Source organism: Cupressus sempervirens, chromosome 10 (genome assembly GCF_028749045.1).
Source record: "Cupressus sempervirens isolate cs-2001-9-10 chromosome 10, ASM2874904v1, whole genome shotgun sequence".
Taxonomy (NCBI): Eukaryota; Viridiplantae; Streptophyta; class Pinopsida; order Cupressales; family Cupressaceae; genus Cupressus; species Cupressus sempervirens.
The window spans coordinates 733,616,801-733,637,664 of NC_143127.1; positions in this window are offsets into that span (position 1 = coordinate 733,616,801).

Sequence of the window (20,864 nt, forward strand, 5' to 3'; positions counted from 1 at the left end):
TGATCATTATGGTTTTGTAATTAGAGGGGTTATTAACCTCACCGCTCTTGTATAGAGGTATTGTCAGGCTAATTGTCCAATCACAAGGAAATCCATGTTAGCTCATATTGTTGAAGATTCTTGTAATGAGAGGTGAAAGAGTTTTTGTACCCCACTTGAGATACTCCGCTTGAAGTTCCTCCACGTCTTTTGTCTTATCGCTACCTTCCTAATACCACTCTCAATCTCTTGCATAGTAAAATGGTCTTCCGTGTTGTTGACCAAAGGTGGTGGGTCCATGCCATCATCCTTCTCGTAAAGTTGGTTGGCATACCCAAACCATTGAGTGGCAATGATATTATTTTCAGTTTGTTTCTTTCTTGGCTGAAGTGCTCTCCAAAAACGTTTGGGGTTATTTTTGCTAAGAAAGATTAACTCTTCTCTATTTGTGACCATAAAATAATGTTTCTTCTTCTTTAGGATATTCTTGTAAACTTTAATGTCAAGGCTATTTTTATTGGACTACCTTAGCTTTCTCTTAGCCACTTTGCCTTCTTGATCGAACCAGGCATTTGCTAGAAAAGAGTTAGTTTCAAATTTTCTTTGCTTAGATCTTTTGCACTTGGAGAGAGCCATATGAATGAGATTTAATAAAGATTGGCTAGTGATATCATGCACATGTTTTCCCTCCACCATATATAGTCTCTTAAGCGCAGTCCTAAAAATGTACCTGTTCTCTTGAGTCAACAAAATTCTACCTTGTGAAGGTGGTTGAAAATAGCAATGACATTTTGTCTCTAGTTGTCCTGCTCTTGCCAACTTCAAAGTAATGTGCAATGGTCTATGATTTGAATTAAGATCCCATATATGTTCCCCAATTGCTACTTCCTCAATACTATAATATAAATTATGCGAAGAAATAACATAATCCACCACATTAGCGCCGTTGTAGGTGTTATAAGTGAAAATGCTCGATTTTGACCAGCTAGCCACTTCATTGCAAATTATTAAATCAAAAGTGCCACATAGGGAAATCAATTCCTCTCCAAAACGATTGTATCCTCTAGCATTGCTTGATACTCTTTCCCACTAGTGTTTACTCTCTTTTATGAGCCAAATCAGATTGGTGTTAGCATTGTCGCTAAATACGCTAGCTTGGTAGTTTGTTGTCCTAGCATTGAAGTCACCTACTAGGAGAACACTTCCCTGCTGCAAAAACACAACTACATCTTTAGATTTAGAGCTGCAAATGGCTCCTTATGGTATAAACCACACCTCTTATAAATATTAGAAACTTGTGAGGGAATGTAACATGCTGAAATTTTGAGAAGATTGTTGATTTCCATGATTTTGAACCAAATGAACTGCTTATTGATGTCCTCTTTTTCCATATGGATGATAAATCCTTCCCTTTCTTTAATTAAAACCATTATGCCTCCATGTCACTTCCCATTGCTTTCTACCTCATTCCACACTGATGCCTTCCAATAACCTTCAATCATAGGAGTCTTACTACCTTTGTGTTCATGTGTTTCTATCAAATAAATAATATCATTGCCTTCCGCAATAGCTCACAACCCAGGCCCACGCCTCCATGGATATCCCCTGAAGTTCCAACAAACTATGCTTATGATGGTTTGGGCTGAGTTTGATTTCTATTGGTTTTGATAAGAAATGTTTGCAAGCCTCATTCAAGTTGTTGAGGTAGTGTATCTGGATGTTTTCTTCCCACACTGCAACTTTTCCTAATCTGAGCACTCCTTAGTCTACATTGTGATCCTTTGGGCTTCGTATGAGTTGAGGACCAAGTGCATCCAATCATCCATCGCCTACTAACCCAAATTGTGAGAATGACTAAAGTTCTCCTACGTTCGCTTGTCAAAGCTTGCTAAAAAAAATCCAAAATTATATGACCCTCAAATTATTTGGGTGAGAGCTCATTGTCCGTGCCATGTATAAGGAAAAAGGGCAACCTATTCTTGTACTAATTGAGGGTCCTTAATTGTTGTTTTTCTTGAATCGTTGCAAATGTATTTCCATTGCCTTTTAGGTATATGTTTTTCAAATGCAACATCCTCTCACATTTATATTAAGCATAGGTCATTAATAGAGTCCCATGTCTATTTGATAATCAAATAATTAATATTAATTATAGTTATATATATAATTATTTATATTAATATCTCTTATATAACAATAAACTTATATCTTAATGAACATAAATATATATAAATTATATCTCTTATATAATTATATATATAGGTTTATTTGACTGAAGCTATTAAACATCAACACTCCCTCTTAGCTAGGGAGGATAAACACAAGACAAATGTTACACCATTGGTAATATTAAGAAGTCACACAACAAGGAAGTCTTTGATTAGAAGACTTCATTATATGATATCATATGGTTATTGGCCTATTAGAATGTTAACACATGACATTCACCAAATACACTTTTGATATCATATTAGATAACATGAGCATTGGCCTATTAGAACACCAATCAAATGATATTCACCAAGTACTCAGAGTATTGGCCTATCAGAACATTAACTAAATGATATTCACAAGTGCTCAATGTGGTAATGGCCTATCGTAATATCAAGGCAAGATATTCACCAAGTACCTAAAATATATCTATAGGCTAAATTAATGACATCTAACACCTAGTTGTTGATTTATAAGATAAAGTCTTCTCATGATTTGTTTCAACATTTACACAAAATGTATATCATGATATAAGCTATTGTAAGGTCGCCACCTTTCAATAACTTCTCCAAATACAAGTGATGATCATTTAGAAGTCGTCACTTCCTCATGATGTACATAGGGGACATGCTCATACATGTATGACATCAAAAGTTCACATGAAGTCACCACAAATATTGTCATGTAGTGTTGTCACAACATCCACCATAAAACATATCAGAGAATAAGTTTTTCAACTCAAACTTATCTCTCATAGAGAAGAATGTATTACAAAGGATTTAACTTGGAAATTCTTCTTCATGAAGAAACACTAACCTTTTGACCTTCTGGTCAAGGTTACTAATAAAGCGTCAAAACTCCCTCTTGGTCTGATATCAACTTTTCTAACCTCTTAGTACAAGGTTCTCTTTGATGAAGTGTTAGACTCCCTCTGAATATGTTATCATCCTCTATCTTCTCTTTCTATTTGTCCAAGATTGCCTCGAATGAACCGCCATGCTCCCTAGTTCAACAAGTATCCATCTATCTAGGATTGTTATAGTCTAGATATCCTGGGTTCACATGGAACTTCATCCCAGGAATTGTAGTCCCTTTAATTACTATTTTTTGATTAGTAGAGAAACCATCTCAGTATAGTCTACTCCTCCTAAACTAATATGACAAAGATTATTAGAAGCAAAGTGAAACATATCATCTATCTACTCACTCTCTAACAAATGTTCGAAACTCCCTCTTGTTATAGAAAGGTACTCATGTTTGGTAGCATGCCTAATGTACACCATTCTTCTTTTCCTACACTTGAACACCTTCAGAGACAAGGGAAAAGATCAAGAGAAGTATCTCCTATAGTACATATTGAAATATGATTAAGAGAGAGATTACGAGTAGATAAATGTAATACTCAAAGCTAATTAATACTTATCTGGATATCCTTGATACAATTTGCTTTAATGAAGGTTCATATCCATCAACTCAGAAGATACCTTCGTAGGTTGTTTGAAAGACATCTTCTCTTTTGAATAATCTCCACAATAAGGATAGTTCAAATGGAAACATCCACCTCCATTATCTACTTTTCCACAATTTTAAGAGAAAACATGTTTTGTTTCACTACTTATTTGATTGAAGCTACGATTGTTTCTTTCAGTAGCACAACAATGACTCAAATTTTCTTATCACTTCTTTGATTTTGTCCACATCACCCTTTTCTTCAAGTCAAACAATGATGATTCCTCAATATGTAAAGACAGATTAAGAGAAGTTTAAAACTGTTGTGACTATTTCTTTAACTGTTGGACAACTGAATTAACTACTTGCAATTCATTGGACCCAGTCTTTGTACAAAATCTTTACCCAGGGCAATGAAAATCCTTTCACTACCCTGCACGCTTCAAACTTCTAGGTTGTTTTTATTCTAGACTGCATGGTGGATATGTCTCAAAAGGTTGAAAACTTAATACAATATCTGTGCTCCATGAAAAAAATGGTTGCTTGAGTGTCTCAACTCTTAACCAATCTGAATTGCTTGGGAACACTTGCATGCATCATCACTGAGATACTCCTCAAGTAGGCGGTCCTTTTGGCTAAAGAACACAATTTACTCTGTGTTTTGTTGTGTCAGATGTCTATCACAAAAAAATAGGAATATATTGCAACAAAGCTTCTGCTACAACCCACATATTGCCCCACGACATCTTTAACCAACACCATTTTACATCTAGTGGGCAATGTAATTGGAAAATGTTTCACAAATGTGAAGGTGTCAGATTATATTGTGGCAAATTTATTTTACGCCTTAGATTGCAGAGCAGTGAAAGTACAGACCAACAAACCCTTTGTGTGTAGTGTGGGTCCCTTCGACATTGGTTCCTCTTCAAAGCTTCAGACCCCCTTGATCATATTTCCTCATCTCTTGTCATTGCAAGATGTATATGAATTTCGGGTCTATATCCAATGATCATGAGAAGATAATCTATTATAGTTGTTCATCGATCCGCAATGTGTGAATGTTGTCCTCTCCAATTGAATGTTGTTCTCTCCCCAATTATTGTATCATGAATGAACGACAAATACACATATAATTACCGTTATTTATTTGGACAGTGCCAGTTAAGTATGAGAGTTGTTTCATCTTCAAGACATAGTTATCTGGTTAGCGCCTCATGCCCCTTTCTCCTTTAACGAATTTCCTTCATTATTATTTATCACATACCCTGCAACTAATACCAGTCAAGTCGCATAGAATCAACATATAATAATTTGTCCATTCCTTTTGTTGTGTCGAGTACAATGTGTATTATCTTTTTGAGGGTCCCTTCTCATCATGTCGCAGGCAAGCTAATCTCTTATCGATCATGGGACCATGAGATGTCATGACATAATCTATCTATACTTAATCATCAACTCTACTTTAATTTCAATAAGCAACATGTCATTAGCATCTCCTGAGATGTTTTGAGTGAAACGACATGCAAAAATACATTCCACTCCAAAGCCAAATGCCACATATAATCTTGATGATATCATGCACTCAAATGAGTTGTCATATACAGCGGCACAAATTCAAGATCTGTCATATGAACGACTGCAATAAAATATGGTTTATTTTTCACTCAACTCGATTTGCCACTTAAGGCATTCCCTGAATATGTTCATTGTGCTCTAGTCAATGTGATCTGTCTGATAGGTCCTATTTGACTACATACCACCTTGACTCCTGAATGCTTGGTATAATTTATAACATGGTGTGCACACATCATTTAGTTTGGAGGATTCAACATAGGACTTCTATTATTTTCTCTCTTATATCTTAGTATTAAAATTGTATCATATGCTACAAGGTCCAAAATGCATCCACAATACTCATTGTGAGAGCAACTTTTAGTGCCCCATCTAGCATATACATAGAGGTATGTATCTATCATAAAGGATCTCATGAGAATATCACTACCTGCCACTTGATCCGGGTTCATGCGTGAGGCAGTAGCTCCATCTCTGGTGACTTGACTTGTTCTATGAAATTGTCGTCACAATGAATCAACTCCTTACCAGTGTTTCCTGACAGTGGTTATGAAGTATTATTTTTGAAACATTGATCAATGTTGACAATAGTAATACAGACTAGTGATTTTTATATATTTATACAATGTCGATACATAAAAAAGCACCATATGGAGGAATGCACTCGATTGCGAAATCAAAGAGATATTTCAATATAGGCGAGTTGCGAACTTTATTACCAGCAAGTTGACTTGTATAGAATTCACAATTAGTGCTTGGTGTTAGCATAAATATATTTGTACTAATAACAACAATATGAATGCAATAACATACAAATTTCTACACGGTCTTCACCAACGCACTCCTCTGTTCCCTCAAAACTCTGCTCAGCTACTATACAACCTCCTTATACTTAGGGTGACTTATGGTATGGTTCCACTTTCACTTATGGTTGTCTCTGCAGTTAAGGACTAGTCTTACATTCCTTTTTAGGAACCTTCCATCTACACGTTTCACATCTTAGCTGATGGGAGATGGTTCTAATATGGGCTATGAGCATCTTTTCCCTCCATTTAATATTTGCTCCTATATACGCTTTTTCCTCGTGATTTGTTGTGGGGTTAAACTCCTTGATATAATAGGAATTTTTCTACTCATTGTGTGTCTAGTCCATATGGTACTTAAAAAAATTTCATAGTTTTTTTTTATAATTCTATATTACTAACTGGGCACTCTTGAATGTTAATATCCCAATTTTCCACCCACTTGTTGTTTTCTCTCATCCACGTGTCTTTTCTCTATCAAGCCTTTCCTTTTATGATTAACTTAGGTCAGCGATGGCTTTCTGTGCCCCAAGTTTTCTTTAAGTAACTTATCAAACAAATCATTATAATAACTTGTAAGGGGAAGAAGCAAGCTTCCACCAATAAGATCTCATATGACACAACTGTCATGATTTTGAGGTTGTTGATGATAAAATGTTTCTATATTCTCTCAACCTATTTTCAGTTCTAATCTGACATACTACTTCCCCAAATTTCAAACCTATATAAGACCACTGAGGTGATTAGTAGCCCAAACAATATTTTCTTGGTCTTCCAATCTCACAGTTCTGCATTCCTACACCTATTCTATAGAGAATACAACAGTTTCCAACCCCCTAAACCCTTTTTGTTATGCATGTTTCCTAGCTGAGCTTGTTTTCAAAACCAATTCCTAGATATTTTTATTCATTCTCTATCTCTAGATGGTTGCCTTCAAAGAGAAAGATGCTTGAGAGCTTCCTATTTATTTTTAAAGAAAAGATCATCACTTTGGTTTTGTTGGTGTTCGCTTGCATTCCCACTTCATGATAGAAACCTTCTAATTTTTTTAGTTGTTCTCTCAAATCGTTGGTTGTCATAGCGATTATGATGAGATCATCTGCGTATAAAAGTTGTCCCTGCTTTCTCTAGAGCATTGAGCTTTATTTTTGTTGTGTCCAACAACATTAAAGTTGTCATTTCTTTTTCTTCTATATGAGGGATCCCTTGATAAATATTTTTGAGGAGGGGATTATTGAGGAGGTTTTGGGGTTGGTTGATGGAAGAGTTAGAATTTTCCTTATGAGTCCAATTTCTTCTTGTACCATCATCTGTTCCTCAATCCTTCATTTCCCCCCCCTTTTCTTTGGAGTTCCTCTTTCTCTGTAACTTATCCTCACCTTATCTTCTCTACTGCTTTCTCTATTTATCAACACACATCTTTCATTTTCTCGACTTCCTCTTATTGTTTCTAGTGGACATGTTGTTCCTTCTACCTCCTCTTTCTTCAAGGAACATTCTATCCTCTCTTCTTCAGACTACTTAGCTTCCCATTCTTCAATATATTCCTTTTCCATATCCTCCTTGAGGGCTTGCTATCGAACACATACTTAGCCCTTATATTCCCTTGTGAGCCTCTCACTTTGAAGGCATCTATCTTCTTCTTCCTTCTGAGTGCACTCTTCTTCCTCTCCCTTTTTTCTTTTCTTTGGTTCTTCTACATATTGGAGGAAGACAACCCCTTCTTCTAAAGTGAGAAGCATGTTCACATCCTCGACCCCAATGGAGTTGAGGTTTGGGAAATCTTGCATATGCTTAAGTAGGATCTCCTCTTCAGTTAGGACTTGCAATGGAGGTGGAGCCATTGCCTCTAAGAAGGGGACTGGTTTTGGGAGATGTGGGAGAGTTACACCTATTATTTTTGGGTGTTATCAAGCTCCAAATATTTTCATTTGAAAGTGGATGAGAGAAACCTCTTTGTCAAACAATTTTCCCTCACTGTCTTCATCTATGCTTGTTGGCCTTATGGTAGAATGAGATGATGTACGTTCTCCTATTAAAGTAGTCTTTGTAGGTGTTATCATATGTCCTTGTTCTCTTATGGAATCTATTTTTAGGGTCCTTTTTGGATAAGCCATTAGTACTAAAGACAATGCTAAGAGGACACTTCCTAAGAAATGTCTTAGGCTATCCATTGGGATCACTACATTTGATAATTCAACTTTTTATACACTTTTGCTGACAATGAAATATCTAGAGGATCTCCCACTTTTTTGTTTTACTAGTTTTATCTCTCACTTTTGTGTTCTCTTCTCATGCACGACCTCCTTACTTTTTCCCTTGTCTTTATGAACCCTTGGGAAGCCAAATGTCAATGACCTATGACCATGGGTGATTACCTACATAGAAAGGGACTTGATTTTTGAATTTTTTACATCCTTGACCCCATTTGACCAGGGAGATGAGATAATGAACTACCTGCTCTACTTCATATGTTAGGTCATGAATATACTCATCATCTTTAAGATTCTCAGAGATATTGGAAATGGAGGCTAAACTCTTGCATCAAGATAGCTATCATCTTGTAATACTTGTACCTCATCTTATAAAAATCAGAATGTATATCTTTGCAAAACTCCTTTGTTGTAGGTTTGTGCATGGAGTAGGCATTAGACATGATACCTTCTTACTTTGGGTCATAAGGATTCCATTCATGATTGAACCTTCAGAGGTTTAATCTCTTTAACTAAAAAATGATGTCCTTGATGGTGGTAGTGGAAACACAATTGTAATGCCCTAAGGAGAAGGGGAAACCTACTCCAAGATTATGCTTCATTTTCATTAGTGTCTGCACATCCAAAATCTATTGGCATAACTATAAATATTTATATCTCATCTTTACAATTTTGGTGAGGGAGGCAAGGGATTCCCAACAAGTCCGCAAATCTGCAAGTATATACATGTTTTGAAAAGGATAAACCAACATGCCCACTCTTCTACTAGGACCATAACATCCTTGGATAGATAGTATAAGATTTCTCTATTCAACTTGTCTATTTTTTTAATAATTTAACACATCATTGACACAATGAAATTTTTCTTACAAGTTTTTAATGCACAACTATGGGTAAAATTCCCAAGGAAGGGTGTGCTTCAAAACATCACCCTGTATACCCCATGTCTTCAGAATTGTGATGATAGTATTCAATCTTGCCACTACCTAGATGGAAAATGAGGTCAAGTAGAACCTATGGCTGGTGTGGGCATATACAATTTTCTGGTTAATGGCATTTGAGATTGGTTGGCCAGTTGAAGTATTTGGTCTGTGTGGAAGCAAATAAAGTAAGTTATCCACGATTGATGATTATTCATGTTTGGATATCCAAAGATGCATCACAACATTGTAATGCTATTGTAGATGGGTGATAGGGATTCTAAGTGCAGGATAATATCATCCATATTGGCTCTTTGCTTCCTTAAGTGAATGAGCTAGTTGTTAAACAAGTATCACTTATGGGTGACCTCTATGTGAATGTACTAGGAAACTTCTTCCTCCTCCGTTAAAACATATGGATCATTTGTTTCTAGGATAACTTGATTTTTTTCATTTTAAGGCATATGGTGTAAAATTTTCTATCATTATCCACAATTACATTTTACTTCTCTAGCTTTATGTAGTGGCTGGCTAGGGTCAAAATCAACCCCAAATTTTGGAGAAGAAGGTTTTGTAGAAGAGTGAAAATTTGTGAAGTTACTGTTGTCATAAAAGCTTGCACCCTTGTCCAAAGTTTTTACCTAAGGACAACCTTGTGAAACATCGAAACAACCTCCAAGCTATGGGACTTGAACTATGAGGGTGAGACTCCAAAGAAGGTCGGCTTCCTCTACTATTAGGATGCACTTAAACTATTCTTGAAAAGAAAAGGGAGAAGGAATGCATGAAAGTAACTAGTTAATCTATTCTAAGGAGGTGATGCACAAAAATAGGGTGTTCAGACCAATCTCTACCCATACATGCATAATACAATTATCATGACATTCCAAAGATATGCAAATTCAAACTTGCTTTAATCTATTAGCCACATATAGGTCAAACAACCAAATGAGTGACACAAGGAAAAAGAGATTCACTTCTTATCATTCATAGGCCAAGATACAAAAATGTAGATTATAAATATCCACAATACATCGAAGAGAGGCAGACAAATCTTGCACAATACATTGGTGGCTGAAGGAGATAAGATAGGATGTCATATAATTTAGAGGTAAAGAGGGAATTTAAAGTAGTATGCCAAGGCAATACCAGAGAAATAGAGAAGATCCGACCCTAAGAAAGAGTAAAACATATTCTTTGATAGTGTAAGTATAACTCAGATAGCTTCCACCCTAAGATAAAATTCAACACTAAAATCAACTTTACAGAGAATAATTACTGTAAAAACTAGAAAATATCTGATCACAATGCAAATTCAGATGTGAGAAGATCACTTATCCACCAAAAAATCTCTAAGAGGACAATAATGGTGGCCATTAACTTCTGACTGAATAGATAGATCCACATGCATAGATGGAGTGTCCCTTTGCATTTATCAGACCTAGGGAAAGACGATAGTGGTTGCAAGAGATTGAGAAGATCAGATCCATCATCAAGGAGCTGCTTCCATTGTCATAAGTACGTGTTGGTGTAAATAAGTATTTACTATTTACACTTTACTTAAGTTTACTTAGGATAATGCATATTCATATTAGTTGTCATGTAGACACCTAGGAGTTTGCATATTCATATGAGTTGTCATGTAGAAAACATAGTAGTTTGCACTCCAATTGAGCATATGTTCTCTACTACATCTCTTTACGAGATATACCTTTGTATTCTTATCCTCTCATTGTTGTACGTACATTCATGCACAATGGAGGATAATCCACTCTTGGTGGACATATGCTTAGTTGTTATGCTCATCTCTTGTATGAACCCTAGACATATTAGTTGCCTTTATATACATGGCAATTCTATGATGTATTCATCCAATTATCTAATTAATCCATTCTGTTTTGATCATAGCTTGTCTCTCTTGTGCTATCTCTTGAGCTTCTAGATCTTGGCATTTCATTCTTGCCTTAGGCATATTCTTGCATGGTATCAAAGCTATATCAAAATTCTTACATGGTATTAGAGCTATATTGAATTCTTACATGGTATCAGAGCCATAGGAGTTTCATTACATAGCAATTGGAGAGATTTTGTTTTTTGAAGATCAAGATTGGAGCTTGCTGGTGCAAATTAGATGTTGGCATCACATTTAGAAGGTCAAAAAACTCTCAAATTGACTTTTGTTTCATTAAAATCAGATATTTGAGGCGAAATCTAGAGTCATTTGATTTTTGAAGGTGCGACGAAAATGATTCAGGAAAAATAATTACAGAGGTGATTTTCAAACAACTATATCTCCCTCATACAGACTCCTTTTTTCAAGCAAATTTTGTTTTGTTTTGGGGTAGAATTTCATGATCTGCACATTGGTGTAGGTTGTTTATACTCTCTGTTCCTGAAGTTTTCTGCAAATAGAAAGTCTCATTTTTTACAACTTCAGAGGCTTTGTTCAGGCTCATATGGACACATATTCAGGTGCCTTTTTTTTGAAAGTGCATTTTTTTGTCTACTTTCCAGATCTAGTATCAGTTTGGAGTAATTTTGAGTGGAGATAGTACTTTCAACATTTGGTCATTTTTGGCCTATTTTGGCACTTGTAATTAATTAGATCCTTGAGAGGTCTTGTGTCTTATCATGTTGAGTCATATATAGCTTCATATTTGTTGTTGTAACCATAAAAAATAGAAGTCCACTTTGGTCTATTTTGATAAGTGGTCAATTGTACATGCACTAAGTATAAAGTGTCAAAATCATCCACTTTGGGGGGGGGGGGGGGGGGGTTCTTTGATTGAGTGATTTGGTGGGGTGTCTTGAGTATTTGCACTTCTCTTTCTCTTGTGTCCTTTTATTTTTCATCATAGGTTCTCCTAGGTTTCCACTTTTAACTCCACATAGTTATGCTAAATGGAAAATTAGAGCATGGAGTAAAATAATGGAAAAAGGTTTAATTTATTATGTTGATGGAACCATGGTTGCACCATTTGATCCTGATAAACTAAATGAATGGACTCATAAAAATAGGGTTACTTGGTCTATCTTCCTATTCTTCTCTCTTATGGGGGGGGGGGGAGGGATCTTTTCCTCACATGAGGCCTTCTTCTCTCTCATTTTCTTTTATTTTACTTATCTCTCTTTTTGGAGGGGGGGTTTTCCCATGTGGTTTTGCCTCTTTCTCCACTTTATGAGAGATTGCATTATATATCTTTTGGACTTGCATATTGTACATGGGTACTTAACATAGTCTAGCAGTCGGGACCCATGTTGAATTATTATCTAGCTTTTGTAAGCTTAAGTACATTCTCCTAAGTTGCACTTAAGGGGGGGTGTTGGTGCAAATAAGTATTTACTATTACACTTTACTTAGGATAATGCATATTCATATTAGTTTTCATATAGACACCTAGGAGTTTGCATATTCATATGAGTTGTCATGTAGACAACACAGTAGTTTGAACTCTAATTGAGCACATGTTGTCTACTACATCTCTTTATGAGATACACCTTTGTATTCTTATCTTCTCATTGTTGTACATACATTCATGCATAATGGAGGACAATCCACTCTTGGTGGACATGTGCTTTGTTGTTATGCTTATCTCTTGTATGAATCCTAGACATATCAGTTGCCTTTATATACAAGGCACTTCTATGATGTATTTATCCAATTATCTAATTAATCCATTCTCCTTTGATCATAGCTTGTCTCTCTTTGTGCTATCTTTGAGCTTCTAGATCTTGGCATTTCATTCTTGCCTTAGGCATATTCTTGCTTGGTATTAGAGCTATACCAAAATTCTTACATGGTATCAAAGCTATACCAAATTCTTATAGTACGCCAAATCAGTTGTATTATTTAGTCAAATGGAGTCAACCATAAAGCCTTGCCACATGGACCAAACATCTCTTACCATTCTACCACTTTGTCAGCATTCAACTTTTATACTTTATGTTTGACCACCCATGATTGTAGCTTCACCACCACATTTCCTTAATAATAGTTCTTTCTTGCGAAATCATGACCAATTGGTTATTGCTACTTCGTAACCCACCCTTAACATCTTTCCCTAACCACTGCAACCTTGCGAAGACTAAGATCTTGATTGTGTCCGCACTATCACCACCTTGACCTAAGTTTCACCTTCTAACCTTGTGATCAAGTGAAATAAAAGAAATTGCTTGATGGAAACTCTAACCTTAGTTTCTTCTTAACCTATTGTGACCATCTACTAGCCATAGATATGAAAGATCTAACGGTGCAAAATGTATCCTTGAAACACTGAAGAGTTGCCCTTTCTGCACTATTGCAACCTTAACCACAATATGTCAATATAACCTTGTGACCATGCGAAAACAATGCAGTCATGCCTTCAACACCTTGACTTTGGTTGAGCCAACTAACCTTATGATGATGCAAACACAATGCAGTCACACCTTTGCCATCTTGACCTTAGTTGACACTTAACCAGTCACAACCATATGAATCGCATAGTCGTGACTTGAAATTTTCTAAGGCATAACATGAAATAAAAGATATAGCCAATGTCATATTATTTCATAAAAAACCCTAGGTGACCATTGAATGAATTATCTTTAAATTTGATTTTTTGGTGATAGGGCATTTTGGTTAACATTTCTGGCAACTTAGAGGGGATGCAAGCTTGCTTGGCATATGACTAGTGACCATTAAAAGATCCATTGGGCTATGAAGTCTCTAAAACCATGAAAAATCATCAAATTCATCACCTCTGCCACATTCTAAGCCATAAAACATGCCCTTTCACCTCTGTAACTCTACAAAATTGGAGCCAAAACTCTTTGCAACAAAACATATTCTCGACACTTCTTGGAAAACAAGAAAAAATAGAAGGCAACTACTCTAACTATGTACAAAAAACCTCATCTTTTCCTCAGAAATAGGGCTTGAGATATATTCTATTTATTGGAATAGGCAGAATTTCACTGTCAGGTTTGCTTAACTGGAAAGCATTGGCCTATTTACAACTAATAATTACATAGGGACCACTCCATAAGGTATCAAATTTTGAGTGTCTCCCTACTTTTTCTCTGGCTGCATCACATTTGAGAACAAGATCACCCTCCTTGAAATTCTTGTCCTTAGCCTTCTTATCAAAGCTCCTCTTCATCTATTGTTAATGTATTATAAGATCTGTATTGCTTGATGTCTCTTCTCTTCAAGCTCCATTAGTTCTGCCATTCTTATAGACATAGCATCATTTTCAATTAGTTCCAACTAATGAGTTAGCTCAAGGTAGGAAACTCCAATGAGATAGGAAGTATAGCTTCCCTACCATATACTAACATGAAAGGAGAATTTCTAATAGCCCTGTTAGGCATCATTCTGTCAGCTGACAGGACCATCCTCAATTTCTAATGCCAACACCTTTAATTATCTTCAATAGTCCTCTTGATGGTTTTGATCAAATTCTTATTGGATGGCTCAGCCAAATCATTACCTTGCAGGTAGTAATTGGAAGATGTGCTTAAGTAAATAGCATGATCAATTCCCCATGTGTAAATCTGAGCTCCTACAAATGATTTTTCATTGTCTGATATTACAGTGGAAGGAACACCAGATCTGGTAATAATTCTATTAAGGAATTCCACAACTGAAGCCTCTATAGAGTCCTTCAGGGCTACTACCTCAATCCACCTTGTAAAGTAATCTGTTGCAGCCAAAATCCACCTATGACTAGAACTAGAAGGCGGCTATAAAATCTAACCCCCATTGAGAAAAAGGCTAATCGACTTGGATGGGGTGAAGTGGAAGGGCTGCAAGTCTCTATTTTCTTGAGAAGAAAGCACACTTCTCACACTTCCTTACATGTTGGTGGTAGTCATGGAACAAGGACGACCAGTAGTAAGCAACTCTCATGATCTTCATTGCAGTGGTTCTTGCTGAAAAGTGGCCACCATTAGGACCATCATGAAGCTCCTTAATCATTCTCTCTACTTGATTTGCATCAATACATCTTAATAAGGCTCCATTGAAGTCTTTCCTAAAAAGAGCACCATCAATTATAGCATAAGGAATAGACTGCAATCTAAACTATATTCTTTTAGCTTTATCCCACCATTGAGGATATCCATTCCCAGCTAAGAAGGTCTTCATGTCATCTATCCAACTCCTTGGATTATCATTCCTCACCTTCTGCTATTCTGCCAATACGAAGACAACTTCCTCATTAGGTTCACGAGATGAGATCATCTGTTTGCACAACCCCTTCCCTCTTACTAGTTTGGTAATTTGGATGTCCACATCATACTCCATCACCTTTGTGATCCAACCTGCTCTTTTCTCACTAATATCTCTCCTTAACAAGAAATCCTTAACACTTGCATGAGGGACCAACAAATGGATTTTTTAATGAGATCGAAGGTGTCTGAATTTATTCAAAGCTCTTATGAATGCAAGGGCATGCTTTTTCACATAGCTGTACTTATTTCCATACTCTTTCAACCCTTTGTTAAAGAAAGCAATAGGCTACTCTTCATTTTTATCATTTAATTGAGTCAAAATAGTAGAAATACTTGGTTCACCTCCTAAGGTGTAAAGAATGAAATCCTTATCAAAGTTCAGATTAATGAGAGTAGGGGCTGAAGCTATGACTGCTTTGATTTCTTCAAAACTTGCTTTCCCTTCCTTGGTCCATGAGAAGACCATGTCCTTTTTAAGCATGGCTATAAGAGGTTTCATCATGGTAGATAAATTAGGAATAAATCTTCTCACAAAATTTATTCTACCAAGAAAACTTTGCAGACCTTTCTTGTGACTAGGAAGGGAAAGGGCAAGTATTGCCTTTTTTCTTTTTGGATCAATGGTGAGACCATCCTTAGATACAATATGTCCTAATAATTTCCCTTGATTAGTGGAAAAGGCACAATTTTTTGGATTAAAAGATACTCCATACTCTCTACATCTTATAAACACTTGTTTGAAATGACCAAAATGCTCTGCTACATCTTTTGAATATGCTGTGATATCATCAACGTAGGCCAACAAAAACCTTTCAGTCATGTTCTTGAAGGCCATCTCCATTACCTTTTGAAATGTGGCACCTGGATTTGTTAGTCGAAATGGAATTTTACTATAGGCATAGGTGCCCTATTTAGTAGTGAAAGAAGTCTTATATCTATCAGCCTCTTTGAATAACACCTAATTATAACCTGGAAATCTATCCAAGAAAGAGAATATCTCTGAACCACTAACTTTGGACAATATCTATTCCATGGAAGGGAGATGATGATGATCTTTAAGGGAGGCTTGGTTAAGATCCCTAAAATCTACACATAGTCTAATTTCTCCATTCTTTTTCCTAATAGGGACAAGGTTTTCCACCCAAGAGGAGTTCTTAATAGAGAAAATGATATTGGCCTCAATTAATTTGGATGGATCATTTCTCATTAGTGGCTCAATCTTGGGATTTACTGCTCACAACTTTTGCCTAATAGGCTTGACATTATCAACTAGATCTATAGTATGTTGAAATAAAATAGGGTCAAAACCCTTTAAATCATCATATGTCCAAGAAAATACATCATTAAATTCTTGACATAGATGAACAAAAATGTCTTGCTCGGTTTTAGAACATACCTTCCCCATGTTTAACATCCTTCCATTAGTAATTGCAACTGGCATATGATCTCCTTTGTTTCTAGCAAGATTCATGACTCTATCCCTTGCTTGGTCATCAAGATTGAAGGAACTCTCTAAGGTAATGAGACCCTTAGGAAACTTATTGGAGCTGAGGTTGGTGATTTGATCACCATATTGGTCATGCAATGTTGACTAATTTCAATCTAAGAACTCTGATTTATTCTGCAAGAAACTCACAATTTGTGCATCAGATTCAAAGACCTGCTAATTGATATTATTATCAGGGACAACGGGTTTGACCATCACTTTAATCTTCTACTTCTTCTCATCTTTGAGGCTTCTTGGGACATCATAAGAAGCACCCACTACCACAAGTCTATCAACATGTCTATTTCCTTTCCTAGGGATGCTCTAAATATTAAAGGCATCAAAATTTTTAAGTAAATCCCATACTCTATGTTTATAAGACCTGAGCAAACCATTCTTAGTAACATTTTGATTCCTCACCTTATTGACCACTAGATCACTATCTCCATATACACTTAATTCTTGAATTCCTTTTTTTTGAGCAAGTAAGAGACCCTAAACCAATGCCTCATACTTGGCCACATTATTAGTACAATTGAATTGAAGCCTAAATGAGAAGTAGTACCTTTCTAGTGCAGGAGAAACCAACATCACACCAGCCCCTAATCCATTTTTATTCCTAGATCCATTAAAATACATACTCCATGTCCCACTTATGTCTTCTTCAATTTTCATTAAGTTGGGGACAAGAAGGTTCTTTTCTGATATATAATAGGTGCCAAGGCCTATCTCCAATGTTTTTGACATAGGATCAAAGTGATATGCATTAGCCCACTCATCTAAGAGGAAATCAAGTATCTTTGCTAAAGGAGTGGCAGGATCATTTGGTGTGTCATTTTCATCTATTTCTAGGATGGTGCAGTTCATATTGATGAGATTAGGAGCGTAGGGCTCAATATGATGGAGGGCTAATGGTTTTGCTCTGTTGAAGCTTTGGTTCTATATCTAGTTCTAAAAAACATATATGACCAATTAGAGGATATGTAACCACCTATTTGGGCAATGAAATCTCTTGAAAGACAAATGGAAAAGTGTGGCTTAACCTCAACAATTGATATATCTTGAACTATAGTACAACCATGGCATGCATGTAAGGCCATTTCAACATTTCTAAGTATTCCCACAGTCTTGACAGTACTACCATCTAATTGCAATACATCCTTAACAATGGGTTCATATTTCACTTCTAAAATATCAACAACACATTTGGGCATTACTAAACTACTAGCCCCTGAATCAATCATGCAGTTGTGGACTAGGTTATCTCCTATAATCAGAGAAACATAAAATGGAGGAGGTCTAACCTTTTAACTTGTTTCTACCTCCTTTGATTTTTGTACCAAACTCATGGCCTTCTCCATGCTAGGTGGTTGATCTCTGAGTTCAATGCTTTCCAACTCCTACTACAATAGCTTCTTTTGTGATGGTATAGTAGCAACAACATCCCACATAGAATACCACACTAAAAGATGCATTAGATGTCTTGGTAGAAGCCCTAGATGTAGAAGCTTGAGATGGAACAACTTGAGGGTTATTCACATCTCCTCTTCTTTCATTTTTCCTTTGCTAATGAGGGACATTAGCGGCTTGATTAACATTTTGTTGCTGGGAAACTACTTGTACATGCAACACTACACTTGATGTTGAAGCCTGATTAGGAGGAGGAGGATTAACCTCTTCCACAACTCTTCTCTTGCTCTTGGTATTGTAAGCACATGAATCCTAGTTTACATTAAAATGTTCTTCCACCAGATGGTGCATGAAAGAACAACCACCCTGTTGAAAAATATCAACAGGTTTAATAGCATTGTGTTGCTGGGAAACTATTCACTCTAGTAAAGTTAAAGCCAAGTGAAGTTTTGCCTTCTGACACATGCAATATCCATAAGAGTAATTACAAGAAGGGTAGAAATCTTGATCTTGGGAAAGATTGTTCTGAGGGATTAAAGTCCTATTTAGGTTGGTGTTTGAAGTTTGGGGGTGGTTAATAGGTTTATTCTGATTGTAGGGGACATGACTTGACTTGGGGGTCTACCATGAATGAGACCTTAGCTTTGGAGTTGGAGAGGCCTATTATTTTGAGCTTTCCTTCTCTTCATAGATACCAATTCATTTCCCATCTTTTTTACCACTATACTATTGTCCTCCATCTTCTTTTCTTGATCTTGCATCCTCCTATCCACATTCTTCATCAGTATCTACATCATGGCCTCAATCCTATCAACATCATTTGAGGATGTGAAGGCTATTGGGACCATAGCAAGAGGTTGACTTACAGAGGATATATGAATAGGGGCTATAGTAGGATGATGATTGGACATGTTAGGGAAGAAAGGCATTGGGGGCCTTGGAGCTAAGTTACCTCCCTATATCAAAATATTTTCCACTCTTATGAAAACCTCATAAGCATTTGGTAGAGTGTCCCCTTTGATAGATTGTAGAGTGGTAGCAATATCACTGTTGAAGGCTCTAAGATAATATAAGAATGAATTACTAGGAGAGGGCTTCACTGTAGTAGATATTTTGTCCCATGTCTTCTAAAATCTACAATTGAAATTAGTCATACATTTATGGGGTTCCCTCTTGATAGTTTTCAGCTATTCTAAAAGTGACAGGTGATAACTTTTGTCCTCAAAAAGTTTGCATAGGGCTGCCCCTAACCCATCCCAATCAGTAATAGAGTTATGAGGAAAACCTCTATATCATTGTAGTGCCTTATCTTTCAAGGATGAGGCCAGAAGCCTGACTGTTACATTATCCTCAGTAATGCTATGAATATTGTAGACATTAGACACCTCTTGAATATGCTCAATAAGGGAGATGGAGGTTTCACTAGTAATATTAGGTATACTTTTAAGAGCTAATATTGGTATGTCATGCCTTTGGGATAATAGGAGTAGGGATTACTTTAGCAGCGAATCTTAGCCTTTTGGCGATCTTGTTTGACAGGTCAATCGTCATTTGGAAAATATTTATCATATTTGGGTCCAACCGCATTGCCAAATATTTATCATATTTGGGTCCAACGCTTGGGGTGGTCACCCATTAGTTATCACATGATTGGTGAAAAATATTGGTGCAATCACCAATGCGATATACAGTTTGGATACATTTATTTTAAACATATCGCCAGCCTTTGCATGTTGTTTCTTATTGGCCGACGTTATTTTGCCATTACTACAACCATATAAATTTTCCCTTGGGTTGGGTGTTGCCAACCATTTTACCTACATGTGTCGATCACCTGCCCCATTTAGTCAATTGTTTCCTACTATGGGCTTGCACAGGAAGGTGCATTTTGCCTGCATTTGACATTCCTGCTTGTTAATACCACCTAATTTGCCAACCTAGATTGGACTATAAGAAATTATTATTCTGCACAATTCGCTATTTTTTGGTCTAGAGACTGGCATTTCTTATTCCTGCCAAACTTTCAGAGTGTTGAGTGTATTGGCCATTGACTCGTGTACCCTGGTTTTTGTAAAAGGCAAGTGATTTTTAAATTATTTTGTAAGTGGTATTGGTTTTTTATTTTAGTTTCATTGTCCAGTGTCTGCTGGTGACTGGACATCTCACATGCTAAGATAGCCTATAGGTATTATGTTTGCAAATTATATTGGGTAGTACTGTAGACTGTAGTACCCTTTTTTTGAGAATGAATCATATTATTGTTATTATATGTAGTCTAAGTAGTTAAGTCTTTTTTTCAACAACTAAGTTGATATTTTTTTGCAGCCTTTATCAGTTTTCCATGTCAGACAAGAGGGGTACGATCCCTGAAATCCAAGAGAGGCCACCATTACCAAAAAATAGAACCATAGTGGCATATTTTGGTGGTGGAAATGTTGGAAACCTACAAGATTCACAAGTTAGATCTCCAGTGGTTACTGAAAAAGGAGATTCATCACAAGTTGGACCCTCAGACAGTATTGAAGTTCAAGTTGGTGAATCTAATATCTCAATTGAGGACAAACTTGAATAAGATCTAGAGGAACTTCCCCTGAGTAGGGAGTCACAA